At 39.5% G+C, this 25,828-nt stretch overlaps 1 protein-coding gene and 1 non-coding gene across 2 annotated transcripts in view; both read right to left on the reverse strand.

Annotated features, from left to right (window-relative positions):
- DSCAM (DS cell adhesion molecule) overlaps positions 1-25,828 on the reverse strand; it is a 679,278-nt gene that overhangs the window by 518,849 nt on the left and 134,601 nt on the right. The window lies entirely within an intron of this gene.
- Positions 6,584-6,686, reverse strand: LOC138431436 (U6 spliceosomal RNA). The gene has a single exon (XR_011253697.1). It is a non-coding gene; the product is annotated as a U6 spliceosomal RNA (small nuclear RNA).

Below are 25,828 nucleotides of genomic sequence, written 5' to 3' on the forward strand. Positions count from 1 at the left end.
CCCGTCCAACACATTCTTCACTGCTCTAGGGTGATTTGAATTTACCATGGACTGGATTTAGCAAATTTATCTTCAGCTGAGTTCCAAATTATTTGCTGTTCTCTCTTTAGTCCAAGGCCTATGCATCATGTGGCACAGAATGCTTTTAAAACAAAATCACTGTTTGAAACATTCAGTGAGGTTGATGCCACATTTCTCTGGAAAAAAAGTCAGCTAAAGAGAAAAGAAAATCACATCACCACTAACACAGACATCTACTCATTTGTTTATCCATTCATTCATCAAGAATTCTGTCACTCACTCAAGCTTTCATCCATTCATTTACTCATTACGTCTTTCATGGGAGTATTCACTCATTTATTAACTCAGTTATCCCTTCATGTATTTGTCAATTTACTTGTTTACTCATTCATTTAAGTGATATGCATCACAGCTCTGGACTGTTGCTGAAGCTGAAGCTCCAGTACTTTGGCCACCTGATGTGAAGAGCCAACTCATTGGAAAAGTCCCTGATGCTGGGAAAGATTTTGAAAGCAAAAGGAGAAGAGAAAGCACAGAGGATGAGATGGTTAAATGGCATCACAGACTCAATGGACATGAATTTGAGCAAACTCCAGAAGATAGTGAAGGACAGGGAAGCCTTGCATGCTGCAGTCCATGGAGTCAAAAAGAGTCAGGGGCAGCTTAGCAACTGCACAACGATCATATCACAGTGTTACCTAGTGGGGAAATGAGCACAGTCATGCTCTCCTTGCATCTCTATAGGCATCTCTCTCTGTCCTTTTAAATGCATTTCTCTCTAATATAAAATCACACTATGAAGAATATTTAAAAACACTGATCCAAAATGACAGTTGGTTTATCTAAATGCTACATTTCTGCCCACCCTTCTGAAAAGCTTACAGACATTTTTGATGGAACAAATTCTTAATGGAACAGAAGTTTCCTCCCCAAAACAACCTCTGAAAACATACTCTCCATCATGAAGATTGAACTCACAATACTTTTTCCAATTCATATTAAAATTAATTTTGCATAATTAATGTGTCTGGGAAATTCTGAATATACATTTTGTTTAAATGAAATGCTGTTTGTAATTTAATATTGTTAATTAGATTCCTTAAAAAATTGCAAATAGAACTGCCATATGACCCAGCAATCCCACTGCTGGGCATACACACTGAGGAAACCAGAATTGAAAGAGACACATGTACCCCAATGTTCATCGCAGCACTGTTTATAATAGCTAGGACATGGAAACAACCTAGATGTCCATCAGCAGATGAATGGATAAGAAAGCTGTGGTACATATATACAATGGAATATTACTCAGCCGTTAAAAAGAATACATTTGAATCAGTTCTGTTGAGATGGATGAAACCGGAGCCGATCATACAGAGTGAAGTAAGCCAGCAAGAAAAACATCAATATAGTATACTAACACATATATATATGGAATTTAGAAAGATGGCAATGATGACCCTGTATGCAAGACAGCAAAAAAGACACAGATGTGTATAGCGGACTTTGGGACTCAGAGGGAGAGGGAGAGGGTGGGATGATTTGGGAGAATGGCATTGAAACATGTATACTATCATGTAAGAATCAAATCACCAGTCTATGTCTGATGCAGGATACAGCATGCTTGGGGCTGGTGCATGGGGATGACCCAGAGGGATGTTGTGGGGAGGGAGGTGGGAGGGGGGTTCATGTTGGGATCACATGTACACCCGTGGTGGATTCAGGTCAATGTATGTCAAAACCAATTTAAAAATAAATTAAAAACAAACGAAAAAAAATTATGTCTTGTAAGGTCAAAAAAAAAAAAAACAGATAACTTAAAAAAATAAAATAAAATAAGATTGCAATTACAATAGAAAACTCATGTTCCTCCCTAGATGTTGTTATTTCTCTAGAAGCTTTGCAAAGCTGGGACCCTATATTTATGAGATAATACTGAAAGATGTTCACTTCTGAAGTTCTTTGCTGAGCATCTCTTTATGGCACAGAGGGAGGATGGGCTCAGGTGTGGATTGATGTCCCCATTCCAAATGAATAAGCATCTTTCCTTCCGTGAGGAGAAATTCTCTCAATACAAATAAAACAGAGGGAGGGCTGTTATTCTGAAGGGCACAGGGCTATCGGAAGGGCCACATTAAGACATTCATAGGTCTTTCCTCCATAAAAATTGCTTAAAATTATGTTTTATGACTAGAAATATAAAGACAAATGAAATCTGGACGGGATTGTTTTCATTTTTTTCTTCTGATTTGAAGAGACATTAAAACATCTTCATGGGCTTTTAAAATGATTGTGGCCCTAGATACTGTGCCTGTTATACTAGGGGTAAATTGGCCCTGGCTTTGGGGTCACTCATGCGAGGATCCTGATATTTCAGCACCCATTGACTACACTCACTTTGCACACGGCAGCTCACTTCTTAACGGCCACGTGTTCATTGCTAAGACATAACTAGGACTCTTGTTTCTACTCTTCCTACTCCCATCAAATTACAAGAAAAACAGAGTCTGCTGTGGAGTGACAAGTCCACAGAATTCTCTGCTCAGTTGCTCTTAACACTGAACCAGAGAACTCAGACTAAGTCTCAAGAAATAGGAGCCAGTTTCACCAGTTACCCGTCATGAACTAGGCTACACCAAACAGGACCCACTTTAAGGAATGGATCAAGTAGGATACTTTGTCTCTTACAATAACTCTCACTTTACATCACACTCCACAACTCCCCAGCCCTATCTTAATTATCACTTTAGCATACTTTGTAACTGACTTTTTATGTCCATCCTCTCTCTTCTCACTGGAACATTAGCTCTACAAGGGCAAGCGTTAGTATGTTCTGATTACTACTGTATCACTATTCCTGGACACATTAGGGTCAGGTATGAATATTACTTGTTGAATTGACTTGAAAATGATCAGAAACACTGGTATGAAAAACATTAAAATTCAGCCTTTGGGATATTTTTGGTTACTTTCTAAGAGAATTTTTTTTCTCTTAAAGACTATACCTCTTGACCTAGTATTGTTCCTGAACCCTGGTCTGGCTGCTTATGGCTCAAAAAGCTGATACTTGAGAGGCAAGTGTTGGTAGAAAGGAAAAGTAGCTTTACTCTGGAGGCTGGCCACTGGGAGAGAAGGTGGACTCATGTCCAAAGTCCACTTTCCCTCTGCCATCAGTGGGCAAGAGCTTTTCAAGGAGTGTTTCAGGGGGTATAGGCAGAGAGAGGTGGGCTACATGCAGAAACAGCACAGTCATCTCTGATAGTCATCTTGAAATTGGTCATCAGTGGTCTGACCAGCGTCACCTTGATTGTTTTCAGTACAGTTAGTTCCAGGGTCGGTTTGTTCCCATTTCTTCAAAGCCATTTCTTGGAATTGTGGCAGCTTGTATCATGGCCACCGTCTGGCCATCATGCAGTTAACTTTTTCCACCTGGTGGGGGTTTCAGTATCTCTAAGACAGCTCAGAGGCCTTGGCTCAGGAAATTATCTGTAGCCCTTGAGGAGCAACTAAAGGTCCTTGACCTGGCTTAATGACTGAACTATTATTATTCTGTACTGTTCGCTTTTCCTTTGTTTCTGCATCTTCTTATATCTCTGATTAACCTTATCCTTTGGATAAAGTCTTTCTCCAGATAAAAGGCAATCAGAGGACAAGGCAGGGAGCGAGGCTTCTGTCCTGAATGCCCCACAAGGTCCTGCTCTGTTTCCATATTCCTGGTAGTGCTGCCTAATATTTTTTTCTGTTTGGTCATCTCTTCCACTTCTCATGTATAAACTATTTTTGACTAAAGCATTCAGCAATGGATATAGAATGTATGTGTACCACCTGCTTCTTTCCCTTTCCAGTTATTCTTTATGTGCCAGAATGTTTTATCTAAATTTTATTCCAATCAGACACTTTCTCATCAAGTAATATGAGCAGAGAGACCATATTAGCAAAGTTACGGAGCTAATTTTATTAAGGCACAAAGTGTTTTAGGATATGATTCACATTTTCTTTTTAAAGATTGGCTGGTCTACTTGAAAAAAAGCCAATGAATTTAGAGTCACCATTCCCAACATTCTGAATGTACAAACTCTCCCATTTCCTAAAAATGGGGGCTTATCCCAGGTTTTAGGGAATCCTTTTTTGTCCTCATAGACCACTCTACCACACAGATCCTCCGGGCTATATTAGAAAGATGCTTATGGTAATTATAGGTGGAGACATGGAAAAGGAAAACAGCGATAGCAATCCTAGTTTCTTCCTTACAGAATATAAACTAATTTCCACAGGAAGGGAAGGAGAGGGTGGGACAAACTGAGAGAGAAGCATTGACATATATTACACTACCATTTGTAAAACACAGATCCATTGGGAAGCTGCTGTATAGCACAGAGAGCTCAGCTCCAGGCTCTGTGATGACCTACAGGGGTGGGATGGAGGGGTAGAAGGTGGGAGGCAGGTTCAAGAGGGGGGAGATGTATGTATGTGAATGCTAAGTCACCTCAGTCAGGCCCAGCTCTTTGTGACCTCGTGGACTGTAGCCCACCAGGCTCCTCTGTCCATGGGATTCTCCAGGAAAGAATACTGGAGTGGGTTGCCATGCCCTCCTCCAGAGGACTGTCCCTATCCAGGGATCAAACCCATGTCTCCTGCATTGGCAGGTAGGTTATTTACCACTAGACCACCTGGGAAACCTGAATATATGTACATGTTTAGCTGATTCACTTTGTTGTACAGCAGACACTAACACAACATTGTAAAGCAATTAGACACCAATAATAAAATAAATAAAATTTAAAAATGAAAAATGCTATTGTATTGTTTTTTATTATAAAATTAATATATTTGCATTGTAAAAACTTTCGTAAATACAGAAAGGTAGTGGGGAAAAAAGGACTGTGACCAAATAACCTTATCTTGCCAAAACAAAATGTCTTCTGTGAAAATTTTGATGTATCCCCTGAAGACTGCTGGGGTGTAATGAGCAGAATGATCTGAGAGGGGCCCCAGTTCACTCAGGGCAACCTGGGCAGTGGGCCAGCTGGAAGCAGCCCCCTTTCTGTGAGCATAAGGGCTGGATTTGAGGGAGGCTTCTCACCCTGACAGAAGGGGCTTCCCGTGGGCCTGGGAGTCTCCAGGTGCTGGGGAGCTGGGTCTCTCAGAAAATCCCAGAAGCAGCTGACACCTGAACCCAGACTGAATATTTAATCCCCTGTTTAGTAGGGTTCCTCTCAGACTTATAAGAAAGGAACATTGTGATACACGGAAAGGTTGCTTGAATGACAGACCCGGGCACTGTCGAGGACACCCAGCCTGCATTTCTGTGGGATGATTAACAGTTAGGAACCCTTTCATTTTCTCACTTGCATCTATTTTCTTCCTTAATATTTACTCCTTACTACATACTGTACTGCCTTGTAGAATATGCCCAACCCTTTGTGACCCCATGGACTGTGGCACGCCAGGCTTCTCTGTTCTTCACTATCACCTGGAGTTTGCTGAAACTCAAGTCCATTGAGTCAGTGATGCCCTCCAGCCATCTTATCCTCTGTTGCCCCCTCCTTCTTCTGCCCTCAATCTTGCCCAGCATCAGGGTCATTTCCATTAATCAGCTCTTTGCATCAGGTGACCGAAGTACTGGAGCTTCAGCTTCAGCCTCAGGATATGCCCTTACCTACTGTGATAGCCAGTTTTACGTGTCAACCTAGAGCTAGGTGTAGCACCCAGACACTCAGTCAAACACCACTGCAGCTGTTGCTGTGAAGGTCATTTTATACATGTGATGAACACCCACAACCAATTGACTTTAAGTAAAAGAGATTACCCCAGATAATCTGGGTAAGCACCATCTAGACAGATGAAAGAACTTACAGCTGAAAAGAGCGTTCCCTGAAAATGGAATCCTGCCCTGCCCCAGAGCATCCACCCTGTCCTGGTGGCTTGTCTTATGGATTTCAGTCTCACCACAACTGCATAATCGTGTGAGCTAATCCCTTGAAATCCATCTCTGTCATCTATCCATCTATCTCTGACTGGTTCTGTTTCTCTAGTGGACCCTCACTGATAATTCACCTTGAACCAGAGCTATATAATTTCATTTCCAAACTTAAGTATGAGAAATTATCTATTTAGGTAAGGTTTATAGAATTGGGGGATTTTTCTTCCAATATTTATTTGCTTCTTCTTTTCTTTTGTTTTTCTTATTGAAGTATAGTTGATTTACAATATTGTGTTAGTTTCAGGAGTAGAGCAAAGAGAGTCAAATGTATATACGTGTGTGTGTGTGTGTGTGTGTGTGTGTGTATATCTTTTTCAGATTATTTTCCCTTATAGATTACTACAAAATATCAAATACAGTTCAATTATATAGCTCTGATGCTATACAGTAGGTACTTGCTGGTTTTCTATTTGACTGGGATGCCGTCTGTGGGGTCGCACAAAGTCAGACACGACTGAAGCGACTTAGCAGCAGCAGCAGCAGCAGTGTGTATATGTTAATCCCAGACCTCTAATTTATCCCTCCCCCACTTTCCCCTTTGGTAACCATAAGTTTGTTTTCTGTATCTGTGGGTCAATTAAAAATATGGAACACCTCACAAACTTGTGTGTCATCCTTGTGCAGGAGCTGTGCAAATAGTCTCTGTATTGTTCCAATTTTAGTATATGTGCTGCCAAAGCAAGCAGGCTTCTTTGTTTTTTATGCCTCCTTTTTCCCCCCAAATTGCATTTAAGATATCAATATAGGAAGATGTCATAAATGTAAATATAATACTAATAACATAGAATATTTATTTATTAATATGTAATTAATAAAAACAAAAAGGGAAATTTATGGTAGGAAATTAAGAAGGCAAGAATATATTTAGCAATATAGTAAATGCTGAAAGCTGGGAGAAGAACAGGAGGACTGAGATGAATCCCTACAAAATCCCTGGACATTCACCAAGTACAAAGGCTGAGAAGGCCATACCCTAAGGCAGAAAGAGATGCCCTAGGTGCATAAAGCTACGAATGGGTCTAGAGAGCAAAGAGAATGCACCAGAAACTCAAAATGCTGGCAGGCAGGCTGCAAAGCAGAAACAGCATTGCCATGGTTTGGAAAGCTCGTAGCTGGCCTTGTGATGCACAAAGAGATCTAAAGAGTCTGACTGGTGCTCAGACCCCAAGCCTTCTGAAGGCAAAGTCCCAACCCCACCTCCACAATGTGTAAAATTCAGTGGTGAACTGAGTCTAACTTAAAATTCTAACTTCACAACAGAGTCCAGGGACAGCTCAGCTACCCATTAGATTAACTCAGTCTCAAACCATCAAATTCATGGGGCATGTCCCTCTCAGAAGGTGGACATGCCTTATCCCATCACAATGTTCAGTGTAAAAAACACAAACAAACAAACAAACAAACAAAAAAACACAAGATACACAAAGAAGTGAGAAAAGAGGACTATATTTAAAAGAGGAAACAGTTCATAGAAACAAATATGGCAATGACTCAGATGTTAGAATTATCACTCAGGGATTCCAAAGAATTTATGATGAAAGATCTAGAGGAAGATGTGGATTACAAGTATAAGCAGATAAAGACTTTCCACATAAGTGGAAACAGTAAAAAAAGAAAATGAAATGGAACTATCATGACGGACTTATGTGATGTCAGAGGGGAAAACGCAGTTGATGAGCTTATTAGCAGACTGGACAGAGAAAAGAATCAGAGAAATCAAAGGCAAGTCAATAGACACTATATTGATAATAGAATAGCAAATAAAAAAGTAAAAAAAAAAAACAAAATACCCAAGACATATAATATATGATCAAAACATATAAATAATTGAAATCCCCAAAGGGGAGAAGAAAGATATAGGATAAAAATTATTTTAAGACACAAGTTACTAAATTTGAAATTGATGAAATATGTCAATATACCTATCCAAGAAGCTCAGCAAACGACACGATAAGCCTTTAAAAAGTAATTTAAAAGTCACACCTACAGCATCAGAGGCAAACTGCTAAAAACCAAAACTGGAAAGAAAACCTTAAATAGCCAAAAATAAACAAAACAACAACAAAAAAACCCAGCCAGGTCATATGTAAGGAAAGCATGAAAAGAGTGAAGACTGAATTCCTCAGTGTGAAATAAAGTTTTCAAAAATACAATTAAAAAAAATCTGTTTATATAAAATTTTATATCTTACCAAAGTTTACATCAAAAATGGAAGCTAGATTAAGACAATTTCAGTCAAAGGAAACTTCAGATTTTGTAGCCAGAAAATCTGTAGTATAAGAAATGCTTCATTTGCTATTATTTTCTCCCATTCCAAAGGCTGTCTTTTGACCTTGCTTATAGTCTACTTTGTTGTGCAGAAGCTTTTAACTTTAATTAGGTCCCATGTGTTTATTTTTGCTTTTATTTCCAGTATTCTGGGAGGTGGGTTATAGAGGATCCTGCTGTGATTTATGTCATAGAGTGTTTTGCCTATGTTCTCCTCTAGGAGTTTTATAGTTTCTGGTCTTATGTTTAGATCTTTAATCCATTTGAGTTTATTTTTCTGTATGGTGTTAGAAAGTGATCAAGTTTCATTCTTTTACAAGTGGTTTGCCAGTTTTCCAAGCACCACTTATTAAAGAGATTGTCTTTAATCCATTGTATATTCTTGCCTCCTTTGTTGAAGATAAGGTGTCCAGAGGTGTATGGATTTATTTCTGGGCTTCCTATTTTGTTCCATTGATCTATAATTCTGTCTTGGTAACTATGGCTTTGTAGTAGAGCCTGAAGTCAGGCAGGTTGATTCCTCCAGTCCCATTCTTCTTTGTCAAGATTGCTTTGGCTATTCGAGGTTTTTTTTTTTATTTTCATACAAATTATGAAATTATTTATTCTAGCTCTGTGAAAAATACCACTGGTAGCTTGATAGGGATTGTACTGAATCTATAGATTGCTTTGGGTAGTATACTCATTTTCACTATATTGATTCTTCTGATCCATGAACATGGTATATTTCTCCATCTATTAGTGTCCTCTTTGATTTCTTTCATCAGTGTTTCATAGTTTTCTAAATATAGGTCTTTAGTTTCTTTAGGTAGATATATTCCTAAGTATTTTATTCTTTTTGTTGCAATGGTGAATGGAATTGTTCCCTTAATTCCTTTTTCTACTTTCTCATTATTAGTGTATAGGAATGCAAGGGATTTCTGTGTGTTGATTTTATATCCTGCAACTTTACTATATTCTTTGATTAGCTCTAGTAATATTCTGGTGGAGTCTTTAGGGTTTGGTTTGGGAGAAAATAATGGCAAATGAAGCAACTGACAAACAACTAATCTCAAAAATATACAAGCAACTCCTGCAGCTCAACTCCAGAAAAATAAATGACCCAATCAAAAAATGGGCCAAAGAACTAAATAGACATTTCTCCAAAGAAGACATACAGATGGCTAACAAACACATGAAAAGATGCTCAACATCACTCATTATTAGAGAAATGCAAATCAAAACCACAATGAGGTACCACTTCACACCAGTCAGAATGGCTGTGATCCAAAAATCTGCAAGCAATAAATGCTGAAGAAGTTGTGGAGAAAAGGGAACCCTCTTATATTGTTGGTGGGAATGCAAACTAGTACAGCCACTATGGAGAACAGTGTGGAGATTCCTTAAAAAACTAGAAATAGAACTACCTTATGACCCAGCGGTCCCACTTCTGGGCATTCACACTGAGGAAACCAGAATTGAAAGAGACACGTGTACCCCAATGTTCATTGCAGCACTGTTTATAATAGCCAGGACATGGAAGCAACCTAGATGTCCATCAGCAGATGAATGGATAAGAAGGCTGTGGTACATATACACAATGGAGTATTACTCAGCCATTAAAAAGAATACATTTGAATCAGTTCTAATGAGGTGGATGAAACTGGAGCCAATTATACAGAGTGAAGTAAGCCAGAAAGAAAAACACCAATACAGTATACTAATGCATATATACGGAATTTAGAAAGATGGTAACAATAACCCTGTATGTGAGACAGCAAAAGAGACATAGATGTATAGAACAGTCTTTTGGACTCAGAGGGAGAGGGAGAGGGTGGGATGATTTGCGAGAATGGCATTGAAACACGTATAATATCATATAAGAAACAAATCGCCAGTCTAGGTTCGATGCAGGATACGGGATGCTTGGGGCTGGTGCACTGGAATGACCCAGAGGGATGGTATGGGGAGGGAGGGGGGAGCGGGGTTCAGGACTGGGAACACGTGTACACCCATGGTGGATTCATGTTGATGTATGGCAAACCCAATACAATAGTGTAAAGTAATTAGCCTCCAATTAAAATAAATAAATTTAAATTTAAAAAATAAATAAAATAAAACTTAAAATAGAAAAAAAAAAGAAATGCTAAAAGAATTTCTTCAGGGAACAATATACAATTTCAGAAAAAATTCAAGTCTGCAGAAGGAAAAAAAAAACACAGAAAACCATAGAAAGTGAAATATATGGGTAAAAATAAGAGATTTATTTATTTTTAATATGTACATATTTTTGTGTACAGACACATATCTATGCTTGTGTAATACATATATAACAAATATTGATTTAGGCTACATTCATTCAAAGCAGAGGAATAAAGAGCACAGGAGTGGGAGCGGAATAAGTAGAATTATGTATATAATCACAGCATCCCTACATCTTGCAAAGAGTTTGATGGCATAATTGGAAATTGAACTGTGGCAAGTTAAAGATACATATTGTAATTTCTAGTGACACTCAAAATAATACAAAAATGTATACTTAAAGAGTTAATAGAAGTTAAATAATTACTTGTTCACCTAAAATAAGGCAGGATATTAAAAAGAGAAACATATATCAAGATGAAAGATCTAAATACAAGCTATGTTGATGATGACATTAAATATGAATAGACTAAATACCACTTAAAGAACAGATAAATAAGGGCTTCCCTGGTGGCTCAGACAGTAAAGAATCAGCCTGCAATGAAGGAGACATGGGTTCAACCCCTAAGTCAGGAAGATCCCCTGAGATGGGAATGGCTACACACTCTAGTATTCTTGCCTAGAGAATTCTATGGCACATGTTTTGAACCTGTGTCCCTTGCGTTTGTTGGAGAAGATTCTTGGGAGTCCCTTATACTGCAAGGAGATCAGACCAGTCAATCCTAAAGGAAATCAGTCCTGAATATTCATTGGAAGGACTAATGCTGAAGCTGAAGCTCCAATACTTTGGCCACGTGATAGGAAGAACTGACTCATTGGAAAAGATGCTGATGCTGGGAAAGGTTGAAGGCAGGAGGAGAAGGAGATGACAGAGGACGAGATGGTTGGATGACATTACCAGCCTGATGGACATGAGTTTGAGCAAGCTCTAGGAGTTGATGATGGACAGAGAAGCCTGGCGTGCTGCAGCCCACGGGGTGACAAAAAGTCGGACATGACTGAGAGACTGAACTGAATCCCTGCATTTGCAGGTGGGTTCTTAAGCACTGGGCTCCCAGGGAAGTTCTCCTTCAGACTTTATCTCTTCAAATATTGCCTCTCCAACTGTCTTCTTCCAGAATTCTGATTTAAAATGCCTTTTTTTTTCCTTTTCTCTATTTCTTTTAACTTCTCTGTTCTCTCTACAACTTGGAGCTCCCTCACCACCCTGATCACCGTATTTTCTCTCTTGTACCAAATAAGAGTCCCAGAATCCTCTAAAAACTGAGAACAGAGAATCCTCTAAGACTGACCCCAAACAAACAACAAACAAACAAACCTCAGACTAGACACAGAAGAAAGAGGAAGAGTGAAGAAAAAGCTGAGATGATGAATCACCCAAAATGCAACACAGAGAAGTAGCAGAAGCTGTAACTTCCACACCAATAGAAGAAATGGAGACAGCACTAGCAATCAAACAGACAGCAGGAAAGCTCGATAGGGCAGAAGATGAATCAACAACACTGATAAAAGGAAAACACCAAATATGCCAGAAATTCAAGGAAATATAAATGTGCTTAAATGACCTACTAAAAATAAACAATGATGTATTTTTAAAAAAATGTCTTGTGGAATGTAGCTACAGTGCTCATTCGAGAGAAGTTTATGCTTGAAATGCATTTCCTTTTAAAAGAGAGAAGGATTGGAAACAAGTCAGCCAAAAATCAATTCCATAAACTAGAAGAATGAAGTAAACTTAAAGAAATTGGAAAGAAGACACGAAATACAAAACAAAAAAGTAAAATGAAATGGAAGTTATATTACTAAAAAGACCAATCCTATAGGGAAAAAAATCTCAACAAGTACAAATAATAAACAGGAATGAGGAAGAAGACAAGACTATGGCTAAACTGAGTTCTTTTTTTATTGATAGTCTTTTTATTTTTAATTCTGATGGTCTGTGAAATATTTTATTACATTCTGCCTGCGTGTGTGTATTAAGTTGCTTCAGTCATGTCCGACTCTTTGTGACCCTATGGACTGTAACCTACCAGGCTCCTCGTCCGTGGGATTCTCCAGGGAAGAATAATGGAATGGTTTCCTATGCCCTTCTCCAGGGGATCTTCCCAACCCAGGGATCAAACTTGAGTCTTCTGCATTGGTAGGCAGGTTCTTTACCACTAGCACCATCTGGGAAGCCCCATATTGCATTCTATAGTGGTTTAAATTACAGTGTTTCTAATATTAATAATACTGAGTACATGCTTTTGTCCCTGATGTCCCTGAACATATCTCTCCTACAGTGTTTACTCAGAATTTTGGTATTTTCTTTGATGTACTTTTTTAACAACTTCATTTTTTTAGTTTTCATTTAATTTTTTAAATTTTATTGCAGTATAGTTGACTTACAATGTTGTGCTTAATTTCTACTATATAGCAAAGTGACTAAGCTATACAGAAACACTCTTTTTCATATTCTTCTCCATTATGCTTTATCACAGGATATTGAATATAGTTGCTTGTGACCTCATTGCTTATCCATCCTATATATAATAGTTTGCATCTGCTAATCCCAAAGTTCTAGTCCTTTTAAATCGTAAGAGAATCCTTTAAATGAAGAAGGCAACACTTTGGTCTTTTCTTAAAGCTCAAGGTGGGCCCTGCAGCCTACTGGGGTGAGGACAGAAAGTCTAGTGTTCCTCAACACCCAGAGGGCACTTTCTGCTAGATACGGGCACTGCTACTGCTCAAAGCCAACTAGGTTATGGGACTTCGTGTCAAGCTCTGAGCCAGAAGCGCCTACATAGCAGCTGTTTATATCTTTCCTCTTTCAGCAGGGAGGCTGTCATCCCTGTATTACAGGTGTGGAAACAGATGCTCGAGGACCTCAAATGGCACAGTCATGATTGCCCACCTAATTAGTGGGGAAACTGTGTCTCAAACTCAGGTATCAGTTCAAAACTTATCCTAAAACTGCAGCTACTTTTGTGGTTTCCCCCACGTGTGTGTGCGGGGGAGCTGGAATGAGGAGAGAGACATGAAGAAGTGGCAGATCACCATTTAAGCTTCCCTTCACTCTTTCCAAAAGGTGAATTTCTAGCTTTGTCCACCTGGCATGGGATATTTTCCTGGTATTAAATGGGCCCCCTTAGCACTGGAGCATTCAGGTTTCACACATAGATTTCACCTTGAAACATATGGAAAGATATTCAAATTGGTAATTCATAGCTAATACTAAATTAGTTTCATTCTCTGTTAAAGCTTAACAATGACCTTTTTCATATTAGTAAAATGTATTTCTTTTAATTTTTCCTTTAAAAATATAAACTAGTAACTCAAGTATATATTTCACTTTCAAAGTCACATTTATTTGATTTGCTTCTTATTTTTAATTCCCTGATCCCATATGCTTGCATGATTAACAAATACTACTGAAATGTGTTTGGATCACAAGGTAATTACTTTAGATAAATGTCATTCTGTGGCTTAGGATTATGGTCATAATTCCTTTTTTAATGGTACCTGTTTAAGCCCTCCTTGGATTGGCTTGATAGTCTTGGGGATTATATGTAATAAAAACTCACAAAGTAACTCATTCAAAAGCCAGTTCCGATGTGTATATCCCTATGGCTGAGTTCATATCTAAATCAAAATCTTTATATCAAGTATCAGTGAAAAGAGATGAACCAGCATGCAAAATTGAGCTTAAATAATGAGAATGTTATTCAAAAAGGAGACATCAAAATGCACTTAAATCAAATGTGTTCACATGACTGTCAGCTTATAGGTATTTTTAAGAGCCAAAATATAGAACACACAAAGTATAAAAGACACAAAGAAACATATACTCTCTCTGTTGCATGCACACTTCAGATTCAGAAACCAAGCTAATATTTCCAGCAAGAAGGAGCAAGAATGAAACACTGCTAGGTTATATGTCATAAACATACCTGTAGTGCACATATAACCTCAGTAACAATACCCAGACAGTATTAAAATGCACCACTGAGCACAGGAGAGAGAGCAATGTGGAAAACAGATATGGAACACATAATGAATATTTCAGAGATTTCCAGTCATTGGGATTCTGCACACGTCTCCTGTACCTAAAGATAAGATCCGCAGAAAATGAAACTCTGGTTAGATAACATGAGGCCTTATTCATTAACACTTACTAGAAGTTGAGATGGTTTTTGAGCCTTGCCTGCCTGAAAGCAAAATGTTGGCATTTAAAACAAAGTACTCTAGATTTGGAAAAACACACAAGAGAGCAGAGCCTTGGGTGAGACAGAGTAATAGGTATATCAGAGTGATTGTCCTTAAGTAAACTTAGAGGTGACATTAATATAGATGGTATACTGATCTCTGAACAGTGGAGCAGACTATTAAATTCATGAACAGAAGGGAGAATTTAAATTTACTACAAAATTTTAGAAGGCAATAGAAAAAGAAAAGACCAAGGACAACTGACTGTAGGTGAACTATTGCAGAAAGTCCACTTAAGAATTCAGGAAAGCAGAAGATGGAATCATAAAAGGATGCCTGTGAAACTAGTACTGTATTTTCCAAGGGACCTGTTTTATAAATGGAAAGTGATGGCATGTAATGGGTCCAGTCAGTGAAATAAAAGGCTATTTAGGGCAAGTACATACTGTGCCCTGCACAGTCCTCACTGGTTTCTAGGTTGAGAACAGATTATACTAACAATTCCAGAGTGGGTTTGATTTCCATTGATTTCCTGTTTGGCAATTTGACTCCCATTTGTGGCATATCAACTTTTGGAACTAAAGGCCACAAACGAACCCTCAGACAGGAAAATTCTTCCAGGCAGGGCCAGTGGAGGAAGTAGGCACTTCTTGTCCTCCCTTCCTCCTGACACATGACACCTAGCTCAGCAGTCCCCGGTGGTCAGCTCCCAACATCACTGCAACGCTGAGGACCCTGAGACCAGCCAGAGGAACAGGCAGCAGCAAACAGAAAAGAGCAAAGAGGAAGCGAATACCTGTATTTTTTAATTTTTAAAAACTTCTCCCAACCATATTGCTGTTTGTAACTTACTATTCCCACCACCACTCTCATACAGGTGGTTCAAAACATGGCATTTCATAGATTGGTTAGAAAACATATTTTTCAGTATTAGGGTTTTGGATTCTTAACTTACCTTCTGGCTATACAATCATCAAAACAAAATACAGTCACCGCCATACAAAAATGTGTAGCTGAAGAACATTACAGTACACAGTCTCACAGTATCTCTTTTTTTAATTGGGGTATATATGCTTTAAAATGCTGTGTTAGTTTCTGCTGTACAGCAGTGAAATAGCTACATGTGTACATATATCCCCTCTTTTTTGATTTCCTTCCCATTTAGGTCACCAAAAGCACTGAGTAAAGTTCCCTGTGCTCTACAGTAGATTCTCAGTTATCTCTTTTATACATAGTATCAATACTGTAGATATATTAATCCCAATCTCCCAATTTATCCCACCTCTCCCTTCTTCTCTTAGTGTTTATATGCTTATTTTCCATGTCTGTGTTTCCATTTCCGATTTGCAAATAGTTTCACCTGTACCTTCTTTCAAGCCTCCCCATATATATGTTAATAGACAATATTTGTCTCTTTCTGACTTACTTCACTCTGTATTACAGAGGGCAAATGACATGATTTCATTCCTTTCAATGGCTAAGTCAGTATCACATCCTGTGTTTTCAAAAATGTGAACTTTCTTTTGATCAGCCCACTGGCTCTAAGGAAATTCCTTGAGTCTTTTCTAAATTTTTAAGGAAACCAACATACTAACTGGATCATCTCAGAAGAACTGTGTTCATGTGCCTGTGTAATGAGTCCTCATATAGGGAGAAGGCAGGATATCGAGTATCCTCTGTGTGTCACCTTGCCTTATAGATGATGAAGCCAAATTCTAGAAATGTTGGCTGACGTGGCCCTTGTCTTCTTACTCGGTGTGATGCTGTGTAACCCATGAACCTGGTCATGGTCCATCAGCACAAAAGTCTTCTTGAAACAGAAACAAATCATTCCATTTGTGAAAGAATATCATCAACTTAAAAAAAAAAAAAAAAAACGGAAAAATCCCCAATGTTCTCATCACCTCATAGTTCCACCTCTATTTCATTCTTAAAGGTGCCCATCAGTTCAGTTCAGTCGCTGAGTCATGTCTGACTCTTTGTGACCCTATGAATCGCAGCACGCCAGGCCTCCCTGTCCATCACCAGCTCCCGGAGGTCACTCAGACTCACGTCCATCGAGTCCATGATGCCATCCAGCCATCTCATCCTCTGTCGTCCCCTTCTCCTCCTGCCCCCAGTCGCTCCCAGCATCAGAGTCTTTTCCAATGAGTCAACTCTTTGCACGAGGTGGCCAAAGTACTGGAGTTTCAGCTTTAGCATCAGTCCTTCCAAAGAAATCCTAGGGCTGATCTCCTTCAGAATGGACTGGTTGGATCTCCTTGCAGTCCAAGGGACTCTCAAGAGTCTTCTTCAACACCACAGTTCAAAAGCATCAATTTTTCAGCACTCAGCCTTCTTCACAGTCCAACTCTCACATCCATACATGACCACTGGGAAAACCACAGACCCACATAATATGGTGACAAGGGACTCTCTATAGTGCAGCAACGTTTGGGGCCCACATCAACAAAGTCATCACATTTGTGCACTCATGTTCAAACTGAGTGCTCAGCATTTCAGAGTTTGACCATTAAGTATCACTCTGAATTTGGCAAGAAAAGAATAGCAAAAGATCAAAGGGGGTACATTTAGTGATCAAAGAGTTTCTGTGTTTTGAAAGGCAAGATTAATCCATGTTAAGAATGGGGCAAAATTGCTGGTGTGGATGGAATTACGCCTCAAGAAAACTGAAAGGAAAAGCAATTCTATATCAGGCAGAGAAAGACCTATAACTTGATCCCCATGGCCTATGAGTGTCATGTTGAAATCTGTAAGACAAGGAGCCCAGGAAATCTGATCATATTCCCATGGACCTTCCTGTTGGTTCCTTTCCTGGATATGATGTGAGGGTTTAGTTTAAGACAGAGCAGGATGGCGACATCAGCAGCCTCAACTCAAAGAACTACATGTGAGTTAGAGGTCACTGGTCAGGCCTGGGAAATAAACAAATTACAAATATTTGCAAATCTGCCTGCAGGTCAGATGGAAGACAGTTTGGATTTTGCTTCAGACATGAAACTGGAGTGTAAAATGACAAGGCCTGAAATCAACTCCCATCACAGAAGTGCTGGGAGATGCTTGGGAAAAGCATGGAACTGAGTAATTAGCAAGAATTGCTGGATATAAGGAAAAAGCAAAGGGTGCCATGGTGATGTGAGGAACCTGGGCAGTTTGTAAAGCATTTCTACATCCATCAGCATAACTAGCTCTCACTCCATACCTATCACTCAAAGAAGAGAAAGGGGCTCTGCAGAGCCAGCTCAACAGGCCCCATCACTAGACTCTGCACACATCATCAGAAACCCTGGAGAATGTTTTCACAGGTAACCATCTCTGGGGTCCTGTGGTCCAAGCGATACTCTAGAGGTGGGAACTGTGAATCTGAATGGTCAAAATCCATTTTGATGACTCTGATGATTCATAGGTTTAAGAAGACAAAAAGGAACAGAGAAATGGGAAGTACCGGAACCCATTAGATCAATGAGGAAATTCTATTACATGTTAAAGAAAAATGCTCACCAAGACCTATGTTCAAAAAATTATGAGTACTAATACGTTTCTTTTTCAGTATGTCATTACAGTGGCAAGGAACATGGATGATGTCAGAGAGGGTTTGTTTTTCCTTGTCTAATAGTAAAAGTGTTGAAGGGAGGAAGCCAATTCTGACTCCATGTTGGAACTGTTTCTTTGATGTGCTTTTCATTGCTTTAGTTATTATAATCATATGAATGGCCTGCCTCAGAGAATTCTGCCCCTCTGCCTGACTGTTAAGCTAAAGCTGCCTTTGTTTGGAGCCCTATAGCTTGTGGATGTCAGGAAGGAAGAAAGTAATACATCCCCTGCCTGAGGTTTGCCATTCTGGGAGATGGTTGCAAGAGTAACAGCCTTTTCACTTTGCTTCCTCACCTTCCCCCATCTCCGATCTATAAAACCTCCTGGCATCCAGACCCTGATAAGATGGTTATTTTGAGGGGCTAGCCCGTCTTCTCAGTCTCCTGGCTCCTCAAATAAAGTCTCTTCCTTTCCTCAACGCCTCATTTCTTGGATTCATTGGCCTGTCGTGCGATGTTCAGAGCAGGCCTGGACTTGGTTACAAAAGGAAAACAACCCCACGCACTTATCATCAGTAGTGATGGATGAAATGAGAGGGTCGTGTCTGGCTGTTCAACATCCCAGAGGCAAAGCTGGCTAAGGAGAGTAACAAAGGTGCATCTAGGAGGAAACACTCAGAAACTCCTGGCAAAAGGTCCATCGAAGGACAAGGGGGCTTTAGATCAGATTCTCTAACGTGAGTGAGGGTCAGAATCACCTGAGGTTGTTAGAGGGTGGGCTCTGATGCAAGAGGTCTGGGGCAAGGCCTGAGAGTCTGCATTTGCCACCAGCTTCTAGCTGATGCAGAAAGACCCAGCGCACACGGGGGGTGTAGTCAGGCATTCCCAGCAGCACAGCAGTAGATACCTACCAGGAAGGCAGAGAGCGTGCAAAGACCCAGGCTTGGAGCCTGGCTTTCATGGGGATCCACTGACCACTGCAGAAGGAGCCTGGTCTCTCAGTATCGACACAGTCCTCAATTTGTTTCTGACGCAAATTTCTGTAACTGACAATCCCAGATTCCAATCATAAAATTAAACTACAGGGGAAGGCTGGGCACTAAATGACAGAAAAGACTCCATCAGGGCAGCGTCCACATCACATGATATCTATTATAATGCAAAGAGAAACCAGGCACTGGTTCCACCGCACGAAAATTTAAAAGAGCAGATGAGTGGTTCAGGGGTTCATTAAGGGACACACCTTTGCCAAAATTTAAAAAAAAAAATCTAATAAAATAATTTTACTTAATTAAAAAAAAAAACCTAAATAATAAGCTTCCCTGGTGGCTTAGATGGTAAAGAATCTGTCTGCAGTGGAGGAGACCCAGATTCAGTCCCAGGGTTAGGAAGATCCCCTTGAGGAAGAAATGGCAACTCACTCCAGTATTTTTGCCTGGAGAATTCCGTTGACAGAGCAGCCTGGCAGGCTTCAGTTCATTGGGTTGCAAACAGTAAGACATAGCTGAGTGACTAACAACATATACAAAGAGAATAATATCTCTGGGAGGAAATTAATAATAACAAAACCTGTAATAACCTCATCAATGAAACAAGGATCCAGTGGAAAGGGTACAAAAAAGGTCACAGATCATAGACTTTTAACTGGAAATTACCTTGAAATCATCTAATTTTTACCCACACATTCTTTTCTGATCAGAAAGTGAGGGCCATGTCTGAGTCAAAAGCACGTAATTTTCATGACAAAATCTGGGCTGTAACTCTTAACATTACACATTTTTCCTAACATAAATGCTAATCAACACACAGATTTTTTAAATGAGATGTTCATAAGTATAGGTTAATTATATTATGTATTCATGTTAGAATATGTTTTCTGTGTTTATTGTTTCATACAATATTTTATTTGCATCAGTTAATTAAAGAAAAAAGAGAATGTATAATCCATAACCGGCTGGATTACCAAAACAATGAAAGTCCACAGTCTTTATCACAGAAAACTAAATTTGCCGTTTGGTATGTCTTTCCCCAATTCTAATAAGGCCACCAAATAACATTATCTTTACATAACACACAGCTACTATTGAAATCTCATAAGACTCATCAGTGATATAATGACTAAAAATTTTTTAAGAGGCTGGAATTTAAGACCATTCAAATAGCAATGTTCTGTTAAAAAAAACACACACAACATTCTCTGATTTACAAACCAGGGTTTTCTTTCATGCATTTGCAAAGATTTTGGGGCCTGAGCTGGAGTTGAAAGTTAAACATCTATTTGCATTTGGTTTAGGAAATCCTTGTCACCTTTCCATGAAATTTCAGCTGTCTCAGTGGATTTGGCAAAGATCAAAGCCCCCAAGCTCAGCGAGCGCATTTCAATCCCCGCCAACAGTCAACCATTTGATTCTGGAGCACAAAGAGCTGATCCTGGTGCAGCACTGCCCACACAGCTACGATTTCACAAATCCTTGTTTTCACCTGCTTCCATTTACTGGGATGCTCGGGGTCCAGGTACTCAGAGCCTTTGCAAAACTGATACAAGGAGAAATGAAAACACAGACTCCTGCTCAGAAAACACTGACAAGCCTTCCCCTTCTCCTCTTGCCTGGTGAGCAAGTGACACTGTGTCTGGCTGTCGGGCCAGGACTCACATCATCCCTGATCTCTACACCTCAGATCCACACCAGGGACTCTGGGGATCGCTTGACCACCCTGGGGAGAGGCAAGGGCCATTTCACCTCTGTCTCCCCTCCTTCAAGGGCACCACATAACCTCATGACATTATACATCGTCACATGTTCAGGAAAAATTACTTTATGAATATCACCTGGTCAATATCTACATTAGTCACAAAATCTTTAAAAGAAGGAATATGTTTGTAATTAATCCCACATATGGATCAGGATGGGAAAAGTTTTTATAAGCATTGATGGATGTCATAAATTTCAGCTAGTGGTGATAAAGCAAAATTGTAGTGAAATTGCCATTTTTAGAACAATAGACTTCTCCCTGTTGGAATCATGGAGACTCCTTACTTTTGTTTTAAGAAAGGTTCATAAAAAATGATTGATAAAATATTTGATTAGAAAAGTAAAAAATAATAATTTAATATATGTAATTACAGTATAGAATGCTCATAGTCTAATCTTTCATTCTCCCATAATCTAAACAAAACAATAATAATTTTTTTTCCAGGAGTGCTATCCAAATTTGTTCTATTCTACATGTAGAAAATATTTGAAAAGAAAAATAACTGCATCAGAACAAAGGAAATTATCTTCACCAAGGATGAAGAAGAAAAACTTTATTCTCATAAATAAGAAAGTGAAACCATTTATGTGAAGGAAAAGAAATCACAGTCAATTATTATGATTCTGGAGTCTTACTTTCAAGAGTCAGATTTTCCATCTTAATAAATAGAAACTCAAGGCTATTAACATGGAAAAACAAAAAGACTCTGGCAAGTTATCTCATGCAACACATCACAGCCCTGCTGTTGTAGCCCTCTCCACTTCTCTGAACCATTTTTCAAAGACTATGAAAATAATGATTATTCACAACGGAATTGTAATCTATCAACAATTCACTTTTTCCATGGGAATAATCAATGAAGAAACAGCAATCTAACCTGAAGCTCTCATCTCCAAAAATATGATTTTGATATTTTGGCAATCAACCCAGTACAATTAATGTTTTATTCATGCTTCTCACCAAACAAAATGAAAAAGTAAACAATAATGGATTACCATCCTTTTCAGACATAAGGTATCTCATCTAAGAAAAAAATTTTTTTAAAACACAAGCTTATAATTTTTGAAATCATCTTTAAAAATGAATATGATGTTATCAAATGTGTGAAAATGATGTACAGAGCTTGGAACCCAGTACCTATAATCATCTCAAAACCATTTTCATCACTATTTTAAAAATAATGGATACATTATATTCTTTTGTCCTCTGGTGGCCTATGTCTGGATAATAGTGGCAAAATGTCTGTACCAGTGGACTGTGCCTATTTTTAATCCACCACTATAAATTAACACACCCTTTCCCTCTATCCACCAGCCTATTTCAGGAATCAAAAATAACTCTAAACATGAATTCCTCTTTCCCAGAGTTGAATGCATGGGGATTGGTAAGCAGTTTCTGCTGTTTTTTAAGATAGCCACAAGAGTGATCTGAAGCCCCAGGGCACCTAAGAAGTAGACTCAAGATGAAACAGTTTCCGTGCCTAATGGAAAGGTCATACCTGGGGTCAAATGCCTGGATTCTTATAATGTGTCTGAAGTTTACTCAGGAATATGAAAAGAAAGTGAAAGTTAGTCACTCAGTCATGTCTGACTTGTCGTGACCCTATGGACTGGAGCCCACCAGGCTCCTCTGTCCATGGAATTCTTCACGCTAGAACATTGGAGTGGGCTGCCATTTCCCTTCTCCAGGAGATGTATACACAAAGAATATTAACAGAATGTTGGACAATGACACTTTGGAGAAGGTGAGTTTCCAAAATCCCCTCAGTGATGCTCCACCATTGGAACCCCTCTCTACCCAGACTTGGGCACATTCAGCATTCACAGATGTCTTCAGGACTTCACCCAGTACACTGAGGAGGGGATTCGATCCTCGCTGATAAATCTGAAGCCTCTGTGAGCACCAAGGAAGTTAACTACACTCTCAGATTTCTCATACATAAAGTGGTGGGAAGAATAGCCCTGTCATCACAGAATCACCGAGAAGAGTAAATGAGATGGCAGATTTAAAGGCTTAACACAGTGCTGGGGCCGTAATGTATCACTTGCCATTATTCTGAATAATATTCTCAAAGTCAAAACTATGGCAAAACTAGCAAGAGGCCATACCTTGTGTTTTACCTTTTTTAAAACAAAAATTCTTATAGTTATTAACTTTTCCCTCCCTTTTTTATTGAGATACAATTTATTATGTTTAAGGTATACAGCATAATGATTTGACTCACATGCATCATGAATAATTAAGTTTACAGAATATCCATCATTTCATATAAGTACAAAGTAAAAGAAAGAGAAAAAGAAATTTGTGATAAGAACTCTGATTTACTCTCTTAACAACTTTCAGATATAACATAGAGCAGAGTTACTTATATTAATCATGCTGTACGTTGCATTCCTAGCACTTAGGATTCTGGCTTAACATCTGGCTCAGTCATAAAGATTCCACCTGCCAATGCAGATGTGGGTAGGATCCCTGGGTTGGGAAGATCCCTTGAAGAAAGAAATGGCAACCCATTCCAGTATTCTTGCCTGGGAAATCCCATGGACAGAGAAGCCTGGTGGGCTGCAGTCCACAGGATCTCACAAGAGTCAGACATGACTTTAGTGACTAAACAAGAACAAATGGTTTATTATTCTACAATTGGAGTTTATAACTTTGACCGTCTTCATCTACCTCCCACTCCTCCTCCAACTTCTGCCTATGGGAACCACAAATCTGATCTCTTTTTCTATGAGTTTGTTTGTTTGCTGGCTTTTAATTGAACCCTGTTAGCTCCTGATGCACCATACATGGACAATACTTCTCTTACATTTCAAAGAAATCACCATGATAAGTCTAGCTATCATACGTCACCATACAAAGGTGAAGTGAAGTCACTCAGTCGTGTCCGACTCTCTGTGACCCCATGAACTGCAGCCCACCAGGCTCCTCCGTCCATGGGATTTTCCAGGCAAGAGTACTGGAGTGGGTTGCCATTTCCTTCTCCAAGGGAATCTTCCCAACCCAGGGATCGAACCTGGGTCTCCCTCATTGTAGGCAGATGCTTTTACCACCAGGGAAGTTACCATACAAAGGTATTACATGATTTTTGATCATATTCCCCATACTGTACATTTCATACCATTGTTTTACTTATTTAGTAACTGAAAGTCTGTGCCTCTTAATCTCCCTCACCTATTTCTCTCATCCCCCCTACTTCTCTCTTTTAAGATAACTTTTTGAACGTTGTGCTACAATCAAGAGTTCTGCACAAACACTCTAAGTCTCATTTCTTAGATAAGCAAACAACTTGGAGCGTCCATTTCTTATCCAAGCCATCCAGTTACCCTGGGTCGGGGCCAGGGTCCTTCTCTTTCCTCATTTCTGCCTCTGAAAGATGTATTCTACACAGCTTGTCAAGAGGAGGTGGAAATGAATCTGAATCAGTTCAGAAAGTTATCTTAAAAGAGAGTAGAGGGGAGAGAGATTAAGAGGTGCAAACTTTCAGTTACTAAACAAGTAAATTAACGGTATCAAATGTACAGTATGGGGAATATGATCAATAAGAAGTCATCATTCTTCTTATTTAATCTGAGTGCTTGCTTTGTGCACTCACCATCGGGGTGCTGGGGACACAGCAGCAGAGAGCGAAGCCAGGCAGATCTCTGTCCTCCAGGAGCTTTTTCCCCTCCAGAGAGGATAAACACAGAGACACATCCTGGCCCCCAGGTATGATCGTGCTCAGAAAGGAAGCACGGTGGGAGAGATGCGGCTGGGTGCTGGAGCCAGGGCCCTGAGGGGCTTTCAGGAGGAGACAACCAAGGGCGGAGTGAGAGTTGAGCCCTGGATTTTCTCAGGCTTGGAGAAAAGTTTGGGGCACATCTTCCATTTTTTTCAATACCCCTTTCACATAAAGAATTATCTTTTAGAGGAAGATTTTCTTAAAATATTTATTTATTTGCATCAAGTCTTAATTGCAGCATGCCAGATCTTTTGTTTCCCACGTGGGCTTCTCTCTAGTTGTGGCTCATGGGCTTAGTTGCTCTGCTTCATGTGGAATCTTAGTTCCCTGACAAGGCATCAAACCCATGCTTCCTGCATTGTGAGGCAGATTCTTAATCAGTGGACTGCCAGGGGTGTCCCACATAAAGAGTTCTCTGACTTTGTAAATTCTTTGACACTACCCTCAATTTCACAAGTGTGATATGAATAAATAGAATTCCAGGGTTTTGACAAGCAGTACAATAACTGGAAAAAAGGCGTGACCATCTTCCAGTCCAGTGACCCTCTGGTCCTGATAAGGGGACAGTGCCCAGGGAGGCGAAGGTTCCTCACATAGACCTGGGGCTGGAGGAGGCGATAAAATGCTCGGCTTTGGACTTCCACTTTCTGTCTGGTTCATTCTACACCCAGTCTACGGTGACAAAGCTTCTCCTGATGACTGACATTTCACATAGGTAGCAAAAGGAAAAGTCTGTGATACAAAGATTCCTCCTCACACCCCTGTTAGGGAATTAGCTGAAAGCCTGATTCCAACCAATGATGTTTGCAGGGAGAAAAAAACACAACTGCAACATATTAAGAAAAGCAAATGTAGACAGGGTCAGGATTTCAGCTGACTAAATTCACATGCAGAAACAAAAGACAACCCTCTCGAGGTTCACCATGATTACTAACTTTAATAATCATCTAAAACCTCCCGTCAGGGAGACGGGATAAAGGATGGAATAAAAGAAAACACAAATCTTCCTTCTGGTGAGGAAAGGATTTGGAAGCACAGTAAATCTGTTTCCATGACACCAAAAATAAGCAACAGCTATAACCACCAAAATCACTGCGGGTGGTGACTGCAGCCACAAAATTACAAGATGCTTGCTCTCTGGAAGGAAAGTTATGACAAAAGTAGACAGCATATTTAAAAGCA

The sequence above is a fragment of the Ovis canadensis genome, chromosome 1 (assembly GCF_042477335.2).
Source record: "Ovis canadensis isolate MfBH-ARS-UI-01 breed Bighorn chromosome 1, ARS-UI_OviCan_v2, whole genome shotgun sequence".
NCBI lineage: Eukaryota > Metazoa > Chordata > Mammalia > Artiodactyla > Bovidae > Ovis > Ovis canadensis.